This window comes from Mirounga angustirostris, unplaced genomic scaffold (genome assembly GCF_029215605.1).
Source record: "Mirounga angustirostris isolate CCGP_5_RB_7025 unplaced genomic scaffold, mMirAng1.0.hap1 SCAF_8, whole genome shotgun sequence".
NCBI classification, from domain to species: domain Eukaryota; kingdom Metazoa; phylum Chordata; class Mammalia; order Carnivora; family Phocidae; genus Mirounga; species Mirounga angustirostris.
Genome location: NW_026991716.1, coordinates 73,671,034 through 73,692,689, shown reverse-complemented (window position 1 = coordinate 73,692,689; position 21,656 = coordinate 73,671,034). Strand labels below are relative to the sequence as shown.

Sequence of the window (21,656 nt, the reverse complement as noted above, 5' to 3'; positions counted from 1 at the left end):
AATAAAAGCAAAATTAATAAACAAGATTGGTTTTGTAACATAGTTTAAATAGCAAAGACTTGGAAACCTCAAGTCTATCAACAAAGAACAGGATAAATAAATTATTGTACATCGATACAATGGAATATTACACAGTCTTTAAATAAGAATGAAGAAGCTGATATGACAAGAATGCCAAGATATATTGTTTGTTTTTTTAAAGATTTTATTTATTTATATGACAGAGAGAGAGCACAAGTAGGCAGAACGGCAGGCAGAGGGAGAAGCATGCTCCTGGCTGAGCAGGGAATCTGACGTGGGGCTCGATCCCAGGACCCTGGGATCATGACCTGAGCCGAAGGCAGACACTTAACCGACTGAGCCACCCAGGTGCCCCACCAAGACATATTGTTAAATGAAAAAAGAAAGGAATGGAACAGTGTGTATGGAATACTCTCGTTTGCCTAAGAAAAGAAAAAACTTTTATCTGTATATATAATTCTTATATGTATATTTAATAGCTCAGGAAGGATATCCTAAACATGGGTAAATTGGAAGGAACTCGGGGACTGAGAAATAAAAGTGAGAGGAAGACTTTTAGAATATACTCTCCTGAAAGATTCTGAATTTTATGCTAAGTCACTGTATCACCTATTTTGAAAATAAAGTGAACATTTTTAAAATAAACACTTAAAATAAATAGAAAAATAAGATAGGTGAGCAGTATATTTTAATTCATACTTAGGAAAGTTACAAAATTAACATGAAATTCGTATCTAAATTATCGAGTATCAAGATACCACAAAACTGGAAAAACCCATCCATTCTTTTTGCATAAAGATGAACAAATAACATCACTTTGTAAGGAAAGCCTGGGAGGAAGGTGAAAGGTCTCAGTTGAGTAATAAAATCACCACAATTCCTGCCCATTTTCAAGATCTCAGGAGGTTCCTGATATATGGGTTTCCTTGAGGAGCACAGGAAACTCCTCAGAGTGGTCATCTGACCTTTGCCCATTCCATATCACCATAGCCCAGGGCTGGCTCTGGCTAGAGAACATGGACTCAAAAACCAGTTCCAGTACCACCTGGTCCCACCATATTGTCAACTCCAAATCCAACATCTTTTTTTAAAGATTTATGTTTTATTTGAAAGAGAGAGAGGGAGAAAGTGTAAGTGCGCGAAAGCGCCCATGAGTGGGAGGAGGGGCAGAGGGAGAGAATCTTAAGCAGACTCCCTGCTGAGCGGGGAGCCCAACATAGGGCTCGATCTCACAGCCCATGAAGTCATGACCTGAGCTGAAATCATGAGATGGATACTTAACCAACTGAGCCACCAAAGCACCCCTCCAAATCCAACATTTTAGATTCCATTTTCTTTCAAGTTTTAGCAAATTTTCAGTCATTTTCCCTATTTGTTTGTTTATGCCAAACACAATGGGTTAATAAAGAAATTTTTTCAAACCTTGAATACAAATTTAGATATTTGTTTTACTACCATTCTGGTTAAAATTTTGAGTATCACAACTCTGTCATGTCCAGATTCACCCAATGACAAAGTAATAATCCTTGGTTCTAACTATCTGGGGAGATTTCTGTTTTTACATGGCTCATATTTATTTAGCTACGTAGTAGCAGCCTCTGTGCTGGGTTCCAATGACCCTTATATCCTGGTATTCACACCCTTGTATAATCCCTTCCCATTTAGTGTAGAGGGATTTAGACTCATTTCTAATAAAATATAGCAGAAGGATGTCACTTCAGAGATTAGGTTATAAAAAGATTATGGCCTCCATCTTAAGGACTCTATCTTCCTTCCATTTAGATCACTTGGCCAGGGAGGTAGTCAGTTATGTTGTAAGGCTGCTCTGTGGAGAGAACCAAGAAAGTGAGCTTGGAAACAAATTCTTCAGTCCCAATTGAGCCTTGAGATGACTGACATCTTGGCCAAGAGCTTGACTGCCATCTTGTGAGACACCCTGAGTAAAAGGCACCCTGCTAAACTATTCCCAGATTCCTGACCCTTAGAAACTATGAGATAATAAATGATTGTTACTTTAAGCTACTAAGTTTTAGGGTAAATAGGCAGTGATAGATAACTAATACATGCTAAAATTATTAAAGCTGAAATGTAAATAAACTGATGCAATACCTGATACATTCTCTAAAATACAGTAAATCTGTTGTCCAAAGAAGATAAATAACAGAGTAGATGCTTAGTATGTTGACTGATTGTGTGATAGATGACTGGAAACCTTTTCAATAATTCAATAATTAATAAAATAATAATCACATTTTAAAATAATGAAGACCTTGGAATGACTCATCAAAAAAATGAAATATTGTTTACCATAGCAAGTTTTGCATATTTTTATATTCTGTGTGTGAAAATCCTTGTACAATATTAATATATTATGAATCTCTGTTTTTGCATAAACATAATCACTAATCCCCAGTTCTGCCAGATAATAGTTTACTGAACTTAAAATTCAATTTGTAGTTGAAATTTTATTTCAGTTATAATTCCTCTCAAATCAATGCCTGAAACAGCACTTGATATAAAGAATGGGGCATGAGTGCCCTCTTGTGATAGAATAGGCATTTAAATGCATTTGTAAATATTTTTCAATTGCATATGAAATAATTTGAACCAAATCATTTCACAAACACAAAATGCCCTTTATTGCTAGGCCAACTTGTATCAGTATTTTTAAAAGTGGGGAGGACAAGTACCTGAAGAACTTGGTTAATGTTAATAGACAATATGAATAAATCACACTAAAATTCTATTCCTTCAATTGTTCTTATAGCTACAACAAAAGCTGAGTATAATAGAGTCTCTTTCAACCAATCATCACTTAACTGTCTCACAAATGTTCTCCATTCCTACCTAATGACTAGACAGGCTCCCAGTACAAGAGTCTCAGGACCAAGCAGGTAGGCTCCAGTAATGCCTCCACTCTCTAGCTCTCACTGGATGAGGTGTTCACTCTCTGAGGGTCATTGTTTGATCCTGAACCTATTTATGTCAACTGTACTTCTATACAAATTATGTAATTAAATTAAATACTATGCAAAATGATGTTTTATTAAAAGAAAAAGGAAGTGTTATTAGGGAAAAAGATAACTAAGTGGGATGCTTTGGAATGACTTCAGAAAAGGTATTCAAGAAAAAACTGTGAAATTGTACATGAGTAGGAAAACTATAAAAAAAAATTAAGAATAGAAGTCATAAAAACCTAAAGGAATTCTAAAACCAACAGCATCAAAACATCAGCAGACTACTTAAAAAATAACTGCTAATAAAAGCTTTGGCCTAGGGGCACCTGGGTGGCTCAGTCGGGTAAGCATCTTCTTTCAGCTCAGGTCATGATCCCAGCGGGGAACCTGCTTCTCCCTCTCCCTCTCCTTCTCCCTGCAGCTCCACCTGCTTGTGCTCTATCAAATAAATAAATAAAATCTTAAAAAAAAAAAAAAAGCTTTGACCTAAAATCAAAAGACTGGTATAATATTCATTTTTACATTTTATACTAAAATAAAATATTTTAGGTACATATTATCTTTTTGAATGATTTTCTATTTTATTTATTTATTTTTAAAGATTTTATTTATTTATTTGAGAGAGAGCAAGCACATGAGAGTGGGGAGGGTCAGAGGGAGAAGCAGACCACCTGCTGAGCAAGGAGCCCGATATGGGACTCGATCCAGGGACTCCAGGATCATGACCTGAGCCGAAGGCAGTCGCTTAACCAACTGAGCCACCCAGGCGCCCTTGAATGATTTTCTATTTTAATCAAATTTTTTTTACTTACTGAGTCTGAAGGATTTTTTCCCAAATGCTCATATTTTATATATATTTAGATAAAAATTTATATGGAATATGAATTTGGCCAGTTTTAAAATGAATTTGGGTCTGTGGGGCCTGAAATATAGGAAATCTGTCTCTCATTAAATATCATAAAATGAATTCCACAGCATATTAAAAGGATCATTCACCATGAACAAGTGGGATTTATCCCTGGGCTGCAAGCATGGTTTAACATATGCATATTAATCAATATGATATATCACATTAATAGAATGAAAGAAAAGAATCATGATCATCTCAATAGATGCAGAAAAAGCATTTGGCAAAATTCAGCATCTATCCACAATCAATGAAAACTCTTAAAAATTAGGCATAGAAGGAATATATTTCAACATAAGAAAGGCCATATATGACACGTCCATAGCTAACATTGTACTCAATGGGAAAAGGATGAAAACTTTAAGATCAAGAACAAGACAAAGGTACCCACACTCACCACTACTATTTAACATAGTACTGGAAGTTCTAGCTAGAGCAGTCAGGCAAGAAAAGAAAAGATCAGAATAAGAAAGGAAGAAGTAAAATTGCCTTGATTTGCAGATGATATATAATATAGAAAATCCTAAAGACTCAACCAAAAAACTGTTAAACCTAATTAATGAATTCAGTAAAGTTACGAGATATAAAATTAACATACAACCAAACTGAGGGTTCTAGAGAGGAGGGGGGTGGGGGGATGGGCCAGCCTGGTGATGGGTATTAAAGAGGGCACGTACTGCATGGAGCACTGGGTGTTACACGCAAACAATGAATCATGGAACACTATACCAAAAACTAATGATGTAATGTATGGTGATTAACATAATAAAAAAAAGTTTGGTAATAAAAAAAATTAACATACAACCATTAGTGGTGTTTCTATACACTAAAATGAAATTTCTGAAAAAGAAATAAAGAAATCAGTCCTATTTACAATAGCATCAAAAACAGTAAAATACTTAGGAATACATTTAACTAAGGACGTAAAAGATCTCTATGCTGAAAACTACAAGATATTGATGAAGTAAATTGAAGAAAATACAAGTAAATGGAAAGATAACCTGTGTTCTTGGATTGGAAGAATTAATATTGTTAAAATGTCAATACTACTGAAAGCCATTTATAGATTTAGTACAATCTCTATCAAGATTCCAATGGCACTTTTTTACAGAAGTAGACAAAATGCTCCTAAAATTTATATGGAACCATAAAAGAGCCTGAAAAGCCAAAGAAATCCTAAGAAAGAATAAAGCAGGAAGTATCACTCTTCCTGATTTCAAGCTATACAATAAAGCTATAGTCACCAAAACTGTACAGTACTAGCATAAAACAGACCCAAATCAGCCAATGGAACAGAACCAGGAGCTGAGAAATAAACCCAAACATACGACCAACTAATATTTAACAAGAGAGTCAAGAATACTCAATGGAGAAAAGCCAATCTCTTCAGTAATGGTGCTGGGATAATTGGTATTCACATGTAAAAGAATGTAACTGGACCAGTATCTTGCACCACTTACAAAAATTAACTTGAGAGGCGCCTGGGTGGCTCAGTCTTTAAGCGTCTGCCTTCGGCTCAGGTCATGATCCCAGGGTCCTGGGATCGAGCCCTGCATTGGGCTCCCTGCTCTGTGGGCTCCCTGCTTCTCCCTCTCCCACTCCCCCTGCTTGTGTTCCCTCTCTCGCTATGGCTCTCTCTGTCAAATAAATAAATAAAATCTTAAAAAAAAAAGAAATGGATTAAATACTTAAATGTAAGAATTGATATCATGAAATTCCTAGAACAAAATATAGGAACAGAGTTCCTTTACAGGGGTCTTGGTAATGATTTTTTAGAAATGACACCTAAAGCATAAGCAACACAATCAAAAATAAACACTTGGGACTAAACAAACTAGAAAGCTTCTACACAGCAAAAGAAACCATCAGCAAAGTGAAAAGGCAACCTATGGAATCAGAAAATATATTTGCAAACCATGTATCTGATAAGGGGTTAATACCCAAAATATATAAAGAACTCATACAACTTAATAGCAAAAAAATAATAATCCAGTTTAAAAATGGGCAAAGGACCGAAATAGACATTTTCCCAAAAATAATATATGAAAGGCCAACAGGTATATGAAAAAGTACTCAACATTACTAGTCATTAGGGAAATGAAAATTAAAATCACAATGAACTATCACCTCATGCCTGACCACAAGAGATCAGTCTTGTGGTTAAACAGAGGTAGGGGTGGGGAGTAAACATTTTTCCTTTATTCTTCTTTCTTTTCTTTTTATTGTGTCTATATAAGAAGATGGATGTTAGCTGAACATATTGTGGTAATCATTTCACAACATACATAAACTAAACCACCATCCCATGCACCTTAAACGTATACAGTGATGTATGCCAAATATTTCTCAATAAAACTGGGGGGGGAAATCAAACCATAACATTTGGCACTGACATCTGGGAATATTTGTATAAAGTTTTGATTCCTAAAATTACACTGCTTTTACATTACTGATATCAATCAATATTTGGTATAAAAGGTTTATGCAGATAACAAATGTCTGGAATCCTCACCAAAGGATGCATTTACAAGTCTGAGTATACTGTTTTGTGGTGATGTGACAAACTACAGTATCAGATAAAGGGGCTTCTACTTCATTTTTTAAATTATCTTTTAATTACCCAGGAAATTGTGAATATAACTAGCCCAAACTAATGTAAATGGCCAAGAGCAATCCATGCCAGGAGGGGCACAGCCTTGACAAAGCTTAGTCATAAAGCAGTTTCACCTATAAGTAGAATGACAGTATAATTTATGTTTAAAGCAAGACATATGTATTAGACAGCCTGTGGCATAAGCTCTCTCTTCTGCATTTCTTTCTATTAAAAAAAAAAACAAAAACCTATCTGCTACCCTAAAGTCATGAAAACAAAGTGGGGTTTTTTTCATAAATTTATAATAGCATGATAGTGATAAAAGGGCCCTGGATTCCATACCTGAAAGTCCAGCTGCAACTTCTGCTCCACCCTACACACCATATTAGGTGGCAATAACAAGCTAGTGAACATGAAAATAGAGAAATACAGGAGTCTAAATTAAAATATTAAAATATTTGTCCATTTTCATCCAAGTCAGGTTAAAAAAAAAGAGTACCTACAGTTTTGCCAAGTTCAGATTCATTTAGTGAAAAAATGAATAATCCTTGAACCTCATTTCCTGGGGTTTTTTCTGTTCTGGGAAGTTTTCTGTCCTAGGTACTACTTTGCATAGGTACATGTTTACCAAGTCACAGCTATTAAAGTCATGACCTTAAATGAAAAAATGAAACACATGATAAAATCTTTAAAATAAGCAGGGAGTGGAGTGGAGTGGAGGGGGGCGGTGGGAGGGATGGGGTGGCTGGGTGATAGACATTGGGGAGGGTATGTACTATGGTGAGCACTGTAAATTGTGTAAGACTGATGAATCACAGACCTGTACCCCTGAAACAAATAATACATTATATGTTAATTAAAAAAAATTTTTTTTAAATAAGCAGGGAGTGCCTGGGTGGCTCAGTCAGTTAAGCATCGGACTTCAGCTCAGGTCGTGATCTCAGGGTCCTGGGATCAAGCCCTGCACTGGGCTCTCCAGTTGGCAGGGAGTCTGCTTGTCCCTCTCTCTCTGCCCCTCCCCCTGCTCATGCGCTCTCTCTCGCTCGCTTTCTCTCAAATAAATAAATAAAACACAGTAACCAGCAAGTTCTTGTCAAAACAGCCGGAAGCTTTCTGTCCCTTTCCAGCATTCAAGATGTCAAAGTAAGCGGGACGCCTGGATGGCTCAGTTCGTTAAGCACCTGCCTTCGGCTCCGGTCATGATCCCGGATGCGGTCCCACAGTGGGCTTCTTGCTCAGCGAGGAGCCTGCTTCTCCCTCTGCCTGCCACTTCCCCTACTTGTGCTCTCTCTGACAAATAAAGAAATAAAATCTAAAAAAAAAAAAAGATGTCAAAGTAAGGATGTGGCGGATCTTCTGGTGTGAAATTCTAGATTTCCCTGGGTCTTCACGTAGGAGCTGTGACACAGGAGCCAAAACTCTGTTTATCATCTTTGTGAAGGGGCTCAAAGGACAACTGAGTAGACTTCCTGCTGCTGGTGTGGGTGACATGGTGATGGCCACAGTGAAGAAACACAAACTGGAGCTCAGAAAGAAGGTACATCCAGTAGTAGTAATTCTACAACGAAAATCATACTGGAGAAAAGATGGCATGTTTCTCTATTTTGAAGATAACACAGGGGTCATAGTAAACAATAAAAGCAAAACAAAATGTTCTGCTATCACAGGACCAGTTGCAAAGGAGTGTGCAGACTTGTGGCCCAGGATTGCATCCAATGCTGGCAGGATTGCGTGATTCTTTGGTGTTTAAAAATTTATTTATTTATTTTGAGAGCAAAAGCAAGGGAGTGAGAGGGAGAGGGAGACAGTGAGTGGGGCAGGGAGGTTGGAGGGAGGGAGAGAGAGAATCCCAAGCAGACTCCCCCGAGTGAGGAGCCCCATGCAGGGCTCTGTCTCACAACCCTGAGATCACGACCTGAGCCAAAATCAAGAGTCAGATGCTTACCAGCTGAGTCACCCAGGCATCTCTCTTTGGTGTATTTGTTTAAAAAAAAATTAAAAATTATCTGCTCTCTCCCCTGCACCCCAAAAAAGAGAGCAAGGACTCCCAGGCCTTTGAGGAAACATTTCTGTAAGTGTGGGAAGAAAGCTTAACCATTAATTTATTGGATAACTTTACATAAGTCACTTGCCTTTTTTGCATCTATTTTCCCTTTCTTTTTAATGGAAATGATAATATATGTCTTACCCACAGCACAATGTTAATGTTAGGTAACATATGTTAAAAGGCTTTGATTAGTATTATATGTCATCATCATCATCACTAATCATTTACTGATTATCTAGTATAATTAAAGCAATATGATAAATGTTTATTGGAGACTGAGAGCCAGGATACAATAAAAAAATAAAATAAAATGTAATAATACCTGCCCTACCCATGGAATAAGATTAGAATTGGATGAATAACATATGAGCTTCATAGAAATGTGTGCAAATACTAGGATTGTCTGAAATAAAGCCAAGCACTTAGCAAAGATGACAGCTGGAATAAATTATTGGGTAGTGCTGAGTTTTTGGAGATTATATAAAATGATGCAAAAACTTGCAAGGAACATCCACTGAAAGGGACACAGAGAAAGGTAACACAGCAAGTAAGTAAGAAATAATGAACAAAAGTTATAAAGTTATTTTATAGGACAAACTAGAGATATAACCAAAACAATATTTTTTGTTTTGTTTTGTTTTGTTTTGTTTTAGAGAGATATAGCACGAGCTCCAAAACAATATTTTTAATAGTGAGAATTTCATCATTTGAAGGGGAGAAACTTAGTCTTGGTCACATGTAAGTTAGCTTGACAAAGTAGCCACAGGACTATAATTGGGGTCCCAAGTTGTATTAGATCATTCAACTGGAAGAGCAAGATCAGGTAAAGTCATTCAAGAAAACGCTCTTCTAGATTGTAAAATTGTTAATGTAGACTTCTAGAGAAGATGGATCCTAAGCTCACTTCATCCATGGGCACAACTAGATAACAGCCTCATCAGTGTAAATAACCCAGAACAACCAAAGACTAGCAGAACAGACTCTTCACAGCTAAATGTAGAGAAGAGGTCACACTGAAGAGGGTATGAAGGGCAAAGATAGGTTGGGAGCTAAATAGACCTGTGGGGCTGTCCATGGAAGGGAGGAATGTGCTGGGCATGGAGGGGGCAAGAAACAGAACCTCACACCAGGTACCCCAGGCATGGGGAACCCACACAGGAAGAAGAATCCCTATAACATTTGACTTTGAAAACCAGAGGAGCCCAACAGTCAGTGGAATTTAACACCTGGAACTTTAAAAATCAGTAGGCTTGGCTCTGGGAGGGTTGTGGCAGGGATGGGGGGGTGTTAGGAACTGAGTCCCTACCCTTAAAGAGAGAGCACAACAAACAGCCCCATGGAGGTACAGCATAGAAGCAGCAGTTTGAAAAATGCCTAAGGTATACAAGAGGTTGATGTGTTTACTAATCTCAGACCATGTGCCTTGGGAGACTTCTCAAAGAACAAAAGAGCTGGTAGACCCCATTTCCACCTCCTGCCCCCTAGCCTAGATACACAGACACCCATGCAGAAAAGTGTGGCACCAACGCTCTCCACCCAGCTTGCTGACAGCACGCCCCATCCCCATGTTCTCTTGCAGACCTGCCCCCTCCAATACTCCCTTGGCCAGAACCCATGCAAAACAGTGTCACAAGCCTGGCATTGTGCAAGCAGCCCTGACAGGGGCAAGCACCACTCCAAATTGACTACTGCCCCAAAAAAGAAGCAAGATAACCACACACAGCAGTCTGAGTACAGGCCCAGCAGTGGGCTAGGTCAGATATCTGGTCTGACTGCAGTCCCCACCCACCAACAAAAGCTTCTCAGGGGACAACAAAGGAAGGCACCCTGTAGCTCAGTGCTACTGCATCTCTGGCAAATGCCTAGTCTGACTCAGCTCAAGCCCAAGGTGGCCCCAAACTGGCCCACTAACAATACAGAGACCAAACCTTCCCCACAATGGACAGAGAGCCATTGCAGACAAGTGGACCAAGGGAAAAAATGGCTCAGCCACAACAGTAGGGCATATGCAACACACATAAGACACACTTGAAGAGCCAGGTTCCAGTGAACAGGGGACACTGCACTGCAGGGCACTACAGGACCTCTTCTTCATAAGGCCACTACTTTCAAAAGCAGGCAATGTAGGTGAGTTTCCTAACACATAGAAACAGACACAGAGAGTTAGACAAAATGAGGAGACAGAGGAATATGTCCCAAATGAAAGACCAGGACAAAATCACAGCAAGAGAGCTAAACAAAACAGAGATATAGAGACTTTAAAGTAATAGTCATAAAGACCACTGGACTGGAGAAAAGAGTAGAGGACCTCAGTGAGACCTTCAACAAAGAGAAAACATTTAAAAAAAAATCAGAGATGAAGAACTTAAGAAATGAAATTAAAAATACAATGGATGGGGGTGCCTGGGTGGCTCAGTTGGCTAAGTGTCTGCCTTAACTCAGGTCATGATTCCGGGGTCCTGGGATCAAGTCCCATGTCAGGGGGCTCTCCTTCTCCCTGTCCCTCACTCGTGCTCTCTCTTGCTATCTCTCAAATAAATAAATTAAATATTTTTAAAAAAATGCAATGGATGGAATAAATAGTAGACTAGAGGAATCAAAAGAAGGGATCAGATATGGGCGCCTGGGTGGCTCAGTCGTTAAGCGTCTGCCTTCAGCTCAGTTCAAGATCCCAGGGTCCTGGGATCAAATCCTGCATCAGGCTCCCTGCTCAACGGGAAGCCTGCTTCTCCCTCTCCCACTCCCCTGCTTGTGTTCCCTCTCTCGCTGTGTCTCTCTCTGTCAAATAAATAAAATCTTAAAAAAAAAAAAGGGATCAGTAACCTGGAGGAGAGAGTAATGGAAAGCAATCAAGCTGAACAGGAGAGAGAAAAAAATAATAAAAAATGAAAATAGACTGAGGGAACTCAGCAACACCATCAAGCCTAATAACATTTGCATTATGGGATCCCAGAAGGAGAAGAGAGAGAAAATGGAGCAGAAAATTTATTTGAAGAAATAATAACTAAAAACTTCCTGAATCTGGGGAATGAAACAGAAATCAGAGCTGAAACGCACAGAGAGCCCCAACAAAACCAACCCAAGGAGGTCCACACCAAGACATAGTAATTAAAATGAAAAAAAAGTAGTAATAAAGAGAGAATTTTAAAAGCATCAAGAGAATACGTGCCTGGTTGGCTCAGTTAGTTAAGTGTCCGACTCTTGGTTTTGGTTCAGGTCATGATCTCAGGGTTGTGGGATCAAGCCTCCCACTCATGCTCTCTCTCTCCCTCTCTCTAAAATAAATAAATGGGGCCCCTGGGTGGCTCAGTCGGGTAAACATCTACCTTCGGCTCAGGTCATGATCCCAGGGTTCTGGGATCAAGCCCCGCATCAGGCTCCTAGCTCAGGGGGGATTCTACTTCTCTCTCTGCCTGCTGCTCCCCCTGCTTGTGCTTTCTTGCTCTCTCACTCCCTCTCTCTCTGACAAATAAATAAATAAAATCTAAAAATATAAAATAAAAAACTATTAAAAAATAATCTTTTTTTAAAAAAGAAAATAGAAAAATTTTTTTAAAAAAAGGAACAGAGAACATAAAATAAGTAACAAAATGGCAGTAACTACATACCTATCAATAATTACTTCAAAAGTGAATGGACTAAATGCTCCAATCAAAAGGCACAGGGTGGGGCACCTGGGTGTCTCAGTCAGTTAAGCGTTGGGCTCTTGATTTCAGCTCAGGTCATAATCTCAGGGTTGTGAGATGGAGCCCTGCATCAGGCTCCGTGCTGGGTGGGGAGCCTGCTTAAGATTCTCTCTCCCTTGCCCTCTGCCCCTGCCTCTGCTCCCTCTCTCTAAAACAACAAACAAACAAACAAACAAAAAAATAGGGTGATGGGATGGATAAAAAAGTAAGCGTCATCTATATCCTGCCTACAAGAGACTCCTTTCAGACCTAGAGACGCATACAGTTGAAAGTGAAGGGATGGGAAGGCATTTATCATGCAAATGAAAGTGAAAAGAGGGTGCCTGGGTGGCTCAGTCAGTTAAGCATCTGTCTTCAGCTCAGGTCATGATCCCGGGATCCTGGGATTGAGTCCAGCATCCCAGAGCTGGGCTCCCAGCTCCATGGGGAGCCTGCTTCTCCCTCTGCCTGCCACTCCTCCTGCTTGGGCTCTCATTCTCTCTCTCTCTCTCTGACAAATAAATAAATAATATCTTAAAAAATAAAAGAGTTAATACCTATGGGGTGCATGGGTGGCTCAGTCAGTTAAGCGTCTGACTCAATTTTGGCTCAGGGTCATGAAATCAAGCCCATGTTGGGCTCAGCAGGGAGTCTGCTTCTCCCCCTCTCCCTGTTCACACTCTCTAAGAAAATAAATAAATAAATCTTTTTAAAAAAAATAAATAAGGAAGAGTTAATAGCTATTCTTCTCAAACTATTCAGAAAAAATAGAAGAGGAAGGAAAGCTTCCAAATTCATTCTAGGAGGTTAGTATTACCCTGATATCACAACTGGATATAAAGACACTACAAAAAAAGAGAACTACAGGCCAGTATCTCTGATGAACAAAGATGCAAAAATCCTCAACAAAATACTAGCAAACCTAATCCAATAATACATTAAAAAGCCATTCACCACCATCAAGTGGGATTTATTCCTGGGTTGCAAGGGTGGTTCAATATTTGCAAATCAGTCAGCATGATACATCACATCAACAAGAGAAAGATAAAAATCATATGATCATTTCAACAGATGCAGAAAAAGCATTTGACAAAGTACAACATCCATTCATGATAAAAACCCTCAACAAAGTAGGTTTAGAGGGAACGTACCTCAGTATAATAAAGGCCATATATGAAAAACCCACAGCTAAAATCACACTCAACGGTGAAAAACTGAGAGCTTTTTCCCCTAAGGTCAGGAAAAAGAGAAGGATGTCTACTCTTACCACTTCTTTCCAGCATACTACTGGAAGTCCTAGCCACACCTCTCAGACAAGAAAAAGGAATAAAAGGCATCCAAATTGGTAAGGAAGATGTAAAACTTTCATTATTTGCAGACGACATGATAGTATACCCTAAAGACTCCACCAAAAAATTACTAGAACAGATAAATGATTTCATGAGGTCACAGGATAAGAAATCAGTGTACAGAAATCCATTCCATTTCTATACACTAATAATGAAGCAGGAGAAAGAAATTAACAAAATAATCCCATGTACAATTGCACCAAAAATAAAAAAATACCTAGGAATAAATTTAACCAAGGAGGTGAAAGACCTGTACTCTGAAAACTATAAAACACTGATGAAAGAAATTGAAGACAACACAAACAAATGGAAAGATATTCCATGCTCATGGACTGGAAGAACAAATATTGCTAAAATATCCATACTACCCAAAGCAATCTACATATTTAATGCAATCTCTATCAAAATACCAATAGCATTTTTCACAGAGCTAGAACAAAAAAATCCAAAACTTTGTATGGAACCACAAAAGACCCCAAATAGCCAAAGCAACCTTGAAAAAGAAAAGCAAAGCTGGAGGCATCACAATTCCAGACTTTAAGTTATATTACAAAGCTATAGTTATCAAGACAGTATGGTACTGGCACAAAAACAGACACATAGATCAATAGAACAGAACAGAAAACCCAGAAATGAACCCATAGCTACATGGTCAATTAAACTTCAACAAAGCAGGAAAGAATACCCAATTGAAAAAAGAGTCTTTTCAACAAAAGGTGTTGGGAAAACTGGAGAGCAACATGCAAAATAATGAAACTGGACCACTCTCTTAAACCATACACAAAAATAAATTCAAAATGTAAGAAAGACCCAAATGTGAGACAGAAAACCATCTCCTAGAGGAGAACACAGGCAGTAACCTCTTTGACACTGGCCATAGCAACTTCTTGCTAGACACATCTCCTAAGGCAAGGGAAACAAAAGCAAAAATAAACTATTGGGTGGGGGGAGCACCTGGGTGGCTCACTCGGTTAAGCATCTGCCTTCTGCTCGGGTCATGATCCCAGGGATCAAGCCCCACATCGGGCTCCCTGCTCAGTGGGATGCCTGCTTCTCCCTATTTCTCTGTAGCTCCCCCTCCTTGTGCTCTCTCTCTCTCTATCAAATAAATAAATAAAAATTTTTTAAAGATTTTATTTATTTATTTGTTTGACAGAGAGAGAGAGCACAAGCTGGGGGAGCAGCAGGCAGAGGGAGAAGGAGAAGCAGGCTCCCAGCTGAGCAGAAAGCCCGACACAGGGCTCAATCCCAAGACCCTGGGATCACGACCCGAGCTGAAGGCAGATGCTTAACTCAGTGAGCCACCCAGGTGCCCCATAAATAAAATCTTTTTAAAAAATAAATAAACTATTGGGACTTAATCAAGATAAAAAGCTTCCGCACAGCAAAGGAAACAATCAACAGAACTAAAAGGCAACCCTTGGAATGACAGAAGATATTTGCAGATGACATATCTGATAAAGGGTTAGTATCCAAAATCTATAAAAAACTTAACAAACTCAACACCCAAAAAACAAATAATCCAGTTAAGAAATGGGCAAATGACATGAATAGACATTTTTCCAAAGAAGACATACAGATGGCTAACAAACACATGAAAAGATGTTCAACATCACTCATCATCAGGGAAATATAAATCAAAACTACAATGAGGTATCACCTCACACCTGTCAGAATTAATAAAATTAAAAATACAGGAAGAAACAAACGTTGGCGAGGATATGGAGAAAAGGGACACTCTTACACTGTTGGTGGGAATGCAAACTGGTGCAGCTACTCTGGAAAACAGTATGGAGGTTCCTCAAAAAATTAAAAATAGAACTACCCTGTGAACCAGCAATTGCACTAATAGGTATCTACCCAAAGGATACAAAATTACCGACTCAAAGGGATACATGCACCCAGATGTTTATAGCAGCATTATCAACAATAGCCAAATTATCAACAATAGCCCAATGTTTATAGCAGCATTATCAACAATAGCCATCAACTGATGAACAGATAAAAAAGACATGCGATACACACACACACACACACACACACACACAGAATGGAATATTACTCCGCCATCAAAAAGAATGAAATCTTTCCATTTGTAATGACGTGGATGGAGTTAAAGACCACTATGCTGTGTTACATGCAACTAATGAATCATTGAACATTATATCAAAAACTAATGATGTACTATATGTTGGCTAATTGAATTTAAATTAAAAAAGACCATAATGCTAAGTGAAATAAGTCAGAGAAAGACAAATACCATATGATTTCGTTCATATGTGGAATTTAAGAAACAAAACAAATGGGGGCGCCTGGATGTCTCAGTTGGTTAAGCAGCTGCCTTCGGCTCAGGTCATGGTCCCAGGGTCCTGGGATCGAGGCCCACGTCAGGCTCCCTGCTCAGTGGAGAGCCTGCTTCTCCCTCTCCCTCTGCCTATTTGGGCTCTCTATCTCTCTGTCAAATAAATAAATAAAATCTTTAAAAAAAAAAAAAAGAAAGCAACAAAACAAATGAACATGGGGGGAAAAGATACATATTAACAAAATTAAGATTAGAAATCATATGATTATCTCAATAGATGCAGAAAAACTTTTGAAAAAAACAAGGAAAAAAAAACCTCAATAAACTGGGTATAGAGGGAATGTACCTCAACATAATAAAGGCCATCTATGACAAGTCCACAGCTAACATCATACTCACTGGTGAAAAGCTAAAGGCTTTTCCTCTAGGATTAAGAACTAGACAAAGATGCCCACTCTTGCCACTTCTATTTAACACAGTTATGGAAGTCTTAGCCACAGCAATTAGTCAGAACAATAAATAAAAGTCATCCAAATCAGAAAAGAAAAAGAAAAATTGCCTCTATTTGCATATGATATTATATATAAAAAACCCTAAAGACTCTGCAAAAAAACTGTTAGAACTAACAAAAGAATTCAGTAAAGTTGCAGGATATAAAATAAATATGCAAAAATCAGTTGCATTTCTATACACTAACAAAAAATATCAGAAAGAGAAATCAATGGCTCCATTTACAACTGCATCAAAAATAATAAAATACTTAGGAATAAATTTTTTTTTAAAGATTTTATTTATTTATTTGAGACAGAATGAGAGAGAGAGAGAGCTCATGAGAGGGGGGAGGGTCAGAGAGAGAAGCAGGCTCCCTGCCAAGCAGGGAGCCCGATGCGGGACTCAATCCAGGGACTCCAGGATCATGACCTGAGCCGAAGGCAGTCGTTTAACCAACTGAGCCACCCAGGCGCCCCTGTAGGAATAAATTTAACCAAGGAAGTGAAATATCTATACACTGAAAACTATAATATATTAATGAAAGAAATTGAAGAACATAAATAAATAGAAAGATACTCTATACTCATGGATTTGAAGAATTGATGTTAAAATGTCCATACTATGCAGATTCAATACAACGCCTATCAAAATTCTGATGGCATTATTCACAGAAATATAAAAACTATCCTAAAATTTGTGTAGAACCAAAAGACCCTGAATAGCCAAAGAAATCTTGAAATGTAAGAACAAAGCTGGAGGTATCATACTTCCTAATTTCAAACTATATTACAAAGCTCCAATAATCAAAACAGTATAGTACTGGCATAAAAACAGACACAGAGATAAATGGAATAGAGGAGAGAGCCCGCCCCCCAAAAAACCACACATATATGGTCACTTAATTTATAACAAAGGATACATGAATATACGATGGGAAAAGACAGTCCCTTCATTAATGATGCTGAGAAAACTGGATAGACGCATGTAAAAGAATGAAACTGGACCATTATTTCACACCATACACACAAATCAGCTCAAATTGGATTAAAGACATTAAAACTCCCAGAAGAAAACATAGTCCGTACACTCCTTGACATTGACTTTTTGGATCTGACACCCAAAGCAAAGGCAAAAAAAGCAAAAATAAAGTAGGACTACATCAAACTAAAAAGCTTTTGTATAACAAAGGAAACCACCAACAAAATGAAAAGGCAGCTTAATGGAAGAAAATATTTGCAAATCATATATCTGATAAGGGGTTAATGACCAAAATATATAAAGAACTTAACTCAACAACAGAAAAATCTGATGGAAAAAATGGGCAGAGGATCTGAATAGACATTTTTCCAAAGGAGACATACCCATGGTCAATAGCTCAACATCATTAATCATTGGGGAGATGCAAATCAAAACCACAGTAAGATATTACTTCCCATTTGTTAGAATGGTTATAACTAAAAGACAAGATATAACAAGTGTTGGTAAGGAGGTGGAGAAAAGGGAACCACTGTGCACTGTTGGTGGGAATGTAAATTGGTGCAGCTACTAGGGGAAACAACATAGAGATGTCTCAAAAAATTAGAAATAGAACTTCCATATGATCCCACAATACTTATTTACTTCTTGGTATATTATCAAAGGAAATGAAAACAGGATATCAAAGGATATTCTGCACTCCCCCATTCACTGCAGCATTATCCACAATAGCCAACATATGGAAAAAATGTAAGTGTTCATCAACAGATGAATGGATTAAGATGTGGTATATATATAAACTATTATTCAGCAATGAGGAAGAAGGAAATCCTGCCATTTGGGATAACATGAATGGACCTTGAGGGCATTAAGCTAAGTGAAACAAGTCAGAGTAAGACAAACACTATATGACAGCACTTATATGTGGAATCTAAAAAAGCTGAACTCATAAGACAAAGACTAGAATACCAGGAACTGAGGAGTGGTGACAATGGGAAGATGTTGGTCAAAGAGTACAAATTTCCAGTTACAGGATGAATAAGTTCTGGGGATCTAAGGCACAGCATGGTGACTATAATTAATAATACTGTATTACATACTTGAAAGTTGCTAAGAGAGTAAACTTAAATGTTTCACTACAAAAAAAGAAACAGTAATTATGTGATATGATGAAGGTGTTCACTAACAGGTATGGTGGTAATCATTTTGCAATATGTAAGTGTATTAAATCAACACGTTGTACACCTTAAACTTACACAATGTTATATGTCAATAATATCTCAATAAAGTTAGGGAGGTGGGGGAGAAGTACTTGAATAAAATCACTGGCTTTAAGGAAAAAGAGAAAAAATTCTTTTGGGCATAGACTTAGGGCAAAGTCACTTAAATGGGAAAGAAATTCAAATTGTCAGTAGACTTCAACAGAATAAAATGGCATAATTTATATAAGGTACTCAAGAAAAGAAAGTATGGCTCAATGATTTTTGTATTTGAAAGTCAACCAAACTGTCTTTCAAAATTAAATGCCACAGTAAACTGTTATCAATATGCAAGAACTCATATTGTTCACATGAACCTTTCCTATCAAATCTACTAGGGAATGAGCTTCAGATAGCATAATGACTAGAGAAACATTGACATAAGAATTACTGGTGAATATTAAATATTTATTTAATTGTAAAATTAAGATAAGATGAGGGTTATGAGAGAATATAGTATACAATGGTTATATGAGTTTACAATGTTGATACAGTACAGCTGTACTATACATCTTTTTTTTAAGGTGAGGAAATGAGGAAAGCATACCCAAAAATAATTTAATTGTTTCCAGCAATCATATGAGTGGTGGTAGTATTTTTGAGACTTGTTTTTCTAAGACTATCCTGTATATAATGTGGAATAAAACAAACAAATAATTATGTGATATTATAACATGCCAATATTCTTGAGAACTGGTATTATTCTTGATGAGGAAAGGAGATTTAGAAATTGTTATAATTTTTAAAGCATTAATGGATTTAGGCATTGAGTTTCAACGTCAGCTAGCATCAAGAGAGACAATCAAACACTATATACTTTTTAAATCTGTGTAAGACTGAGTAATGTATTAAATATACTATGAGAATATAATCCACAAATCAAGACTGTAAGAAACTATATAGGTCAAATGATTCAATTTCCTCAACAAATAAAATATGAGGGGAAGATAAAAAGAGACAGATGAGGAACTCACAGATTAAGAGAGATTTAAAAGAAAGAACTAAACAATGATGTTTAGGGATGCATACATAGCTGATAAAATTATAATGAAAGCAAAGAATTGATTACTGTAAAATTCATGATAGTCATTCCTCTTAGGTGGGTAGAAAGGGGTTTGTGATTAAGATAAGGCATATACAGGGCACTTGGGGTAGCTGGCAAAATACTGTATCTTGACCTAGGTGGGAGTTACAAGGATGTTTAACTTTTAATAATTCATTAATGTTTGCATTGGTTTTATAGAGTTTCCAGTCTCTAATATGTTAGGCATAAAAAAGATTAAAAATAAACAAAAAATAAATTTTTAAATGTAAATCATAGTATGTTGCTCTCCTGTCTGAAACCCTCCAATAGCTTTCCATCACATTCACAACAAAACAAAAATTCTTTCCTTCCAATCTCAACTCCTGCAATCCTCTCAGCCTTTAAAATGAATCATGGAACACTACATCTAATTAATTAATTAATTAATTAATTAATTTTAAAATGCCCATTATATGAAAGATGACATGAAAAATAAAAAACTTTTTTAAATTAAAAAAAAAAGCATTCTAGTCAGGGCACCTGGGTGGCTCAGTCGGTTAAGCGGTGAAACGTCTGCCTTCAGCTTAGGTCATGATCCCAGGGTCCTGGGATGGAGACCTGCACTGGGCTCCCTGCTCAGCGGTGAGTCTGCTTCTCCCACTACTTCTGCCGCTCCCCCTGCTCCTGTTCTCTCTCTTTTGCTTTCTCGTTCAATAAATAAAATCTTTAAAAAAAAAAAAAAGCATTCAAGTCACTTTGGTTTTCTTTGTTTCTTGATTATGCCACTTTTATTTTACATTAACTCTTCTCTCTGTCTTGGAACTCCACCATTTCCTTTGTTCAGAGCAATTTCCCCCTACATTTTGCGTAAAAGGCCCCTCTGCTCTGTAGAATCCATTCTCTATTAAATTGAGTCATCCTCCTTATATTCTTTCTAGTACTTATCATCTGAAATTACCTTGCTTAATTATTTACTTTTTCTGACTGTGTCTTCCATTAGAACAAAAGCTCTTCGAAAGGAAGGACTTGTCTGACCTGGTCACTGCTGCAACCACTGCTCCTAGAACAGTGCCTGGCATATAGAAGATACTCAACGAATTAAACCACTCAGAAAGAATGAATAGTATGAGAAGAGAACCAAGGACAAAACCATGGGGAATGTCTACATTAGGAGACAGGTAAAGGAAGAGAAAGGGGTGAAGAAATCTTCTGAACAAAGGAAAAAAGGTGTCCTAGGAACCAGACAGTAAAGTGTCCTGGTAAATTTGGTTCTCGAATCCTTACATCATTTATTGCTTGTAGCTTAGAACTTGCTCCTTAGACCTGATGCTTGATATTCTTCAACTGGTACTGACTTCTGGTCTCCCCCTGCTCCAACCACCTCTTGACTTAAGAAGCTTAAGATTAAGCAACTGTTCCAGGAAAAGCTCATCCAACCCATTCCCCTGAGACTCACCCTTGGGACAGCCTTTTGTGGCTGAAATTCCTTCCAGATTCACCTCAGGAATGTGGACTAAATAGAAGCAAATTGATTGTATGGTAAATGACACAGAAACAATTTCTCAAACATCTTTATAATCATTATCACTGAAACAAATCACCAAGGGTAAAGATCAAAGATAAGAGTTAGAAAAAGAATTGCACACACAGAAAGAAGAGCTTTAAAGAAGAAATTGGAAGTAACAATTTAAAAAATAAATATTTGCTGAAGAATTAGAAATGCTAAGTATCAAACACAAACTGAAATGGGGAATAGATAAGATCTGAAGCATCATGTCCACAAACTGTTATAGTTGTCAAATTTCATACTTACCAAAAATATGTGCTTCAATAGGGAAGAATCAAGATTCTAAGGAAGAAATCATGGAAAATAATGACAAAGGGATCTGTACAAAATCAAAAACAGAAATGATAAGGAAACAATATTGTATAGACACGATAGGATAATCCATTGATATATTAATTTGCTCTCTCACCTGAAAGTATTTTTCCCCTCCTCTATTCTAGTCAAATAACCAGAAAACTTTGGAATTTGCTTTTAGGAAACAATGTCAACTCTGACTTC

General features: G+C 37.5%; 2 pseudogenes; one reads left to right on the top strand and one right to left on the bottom strand.

Moving 5' to 3' along the window:
• The window catches only part of LOC123837028 (small ribosomal subunit protein eS6-like), a 117,820-nt pseudogene that overhangs the window by 80,566 nt on the left and 15,598 nt on the right, over positions 1 to 21,656 (bottom strand).
• Positions 7,807 to 8,218, top strand: LOC123837916 (large ribosomal subunit protein uL14-like; annotated as a pseudogene).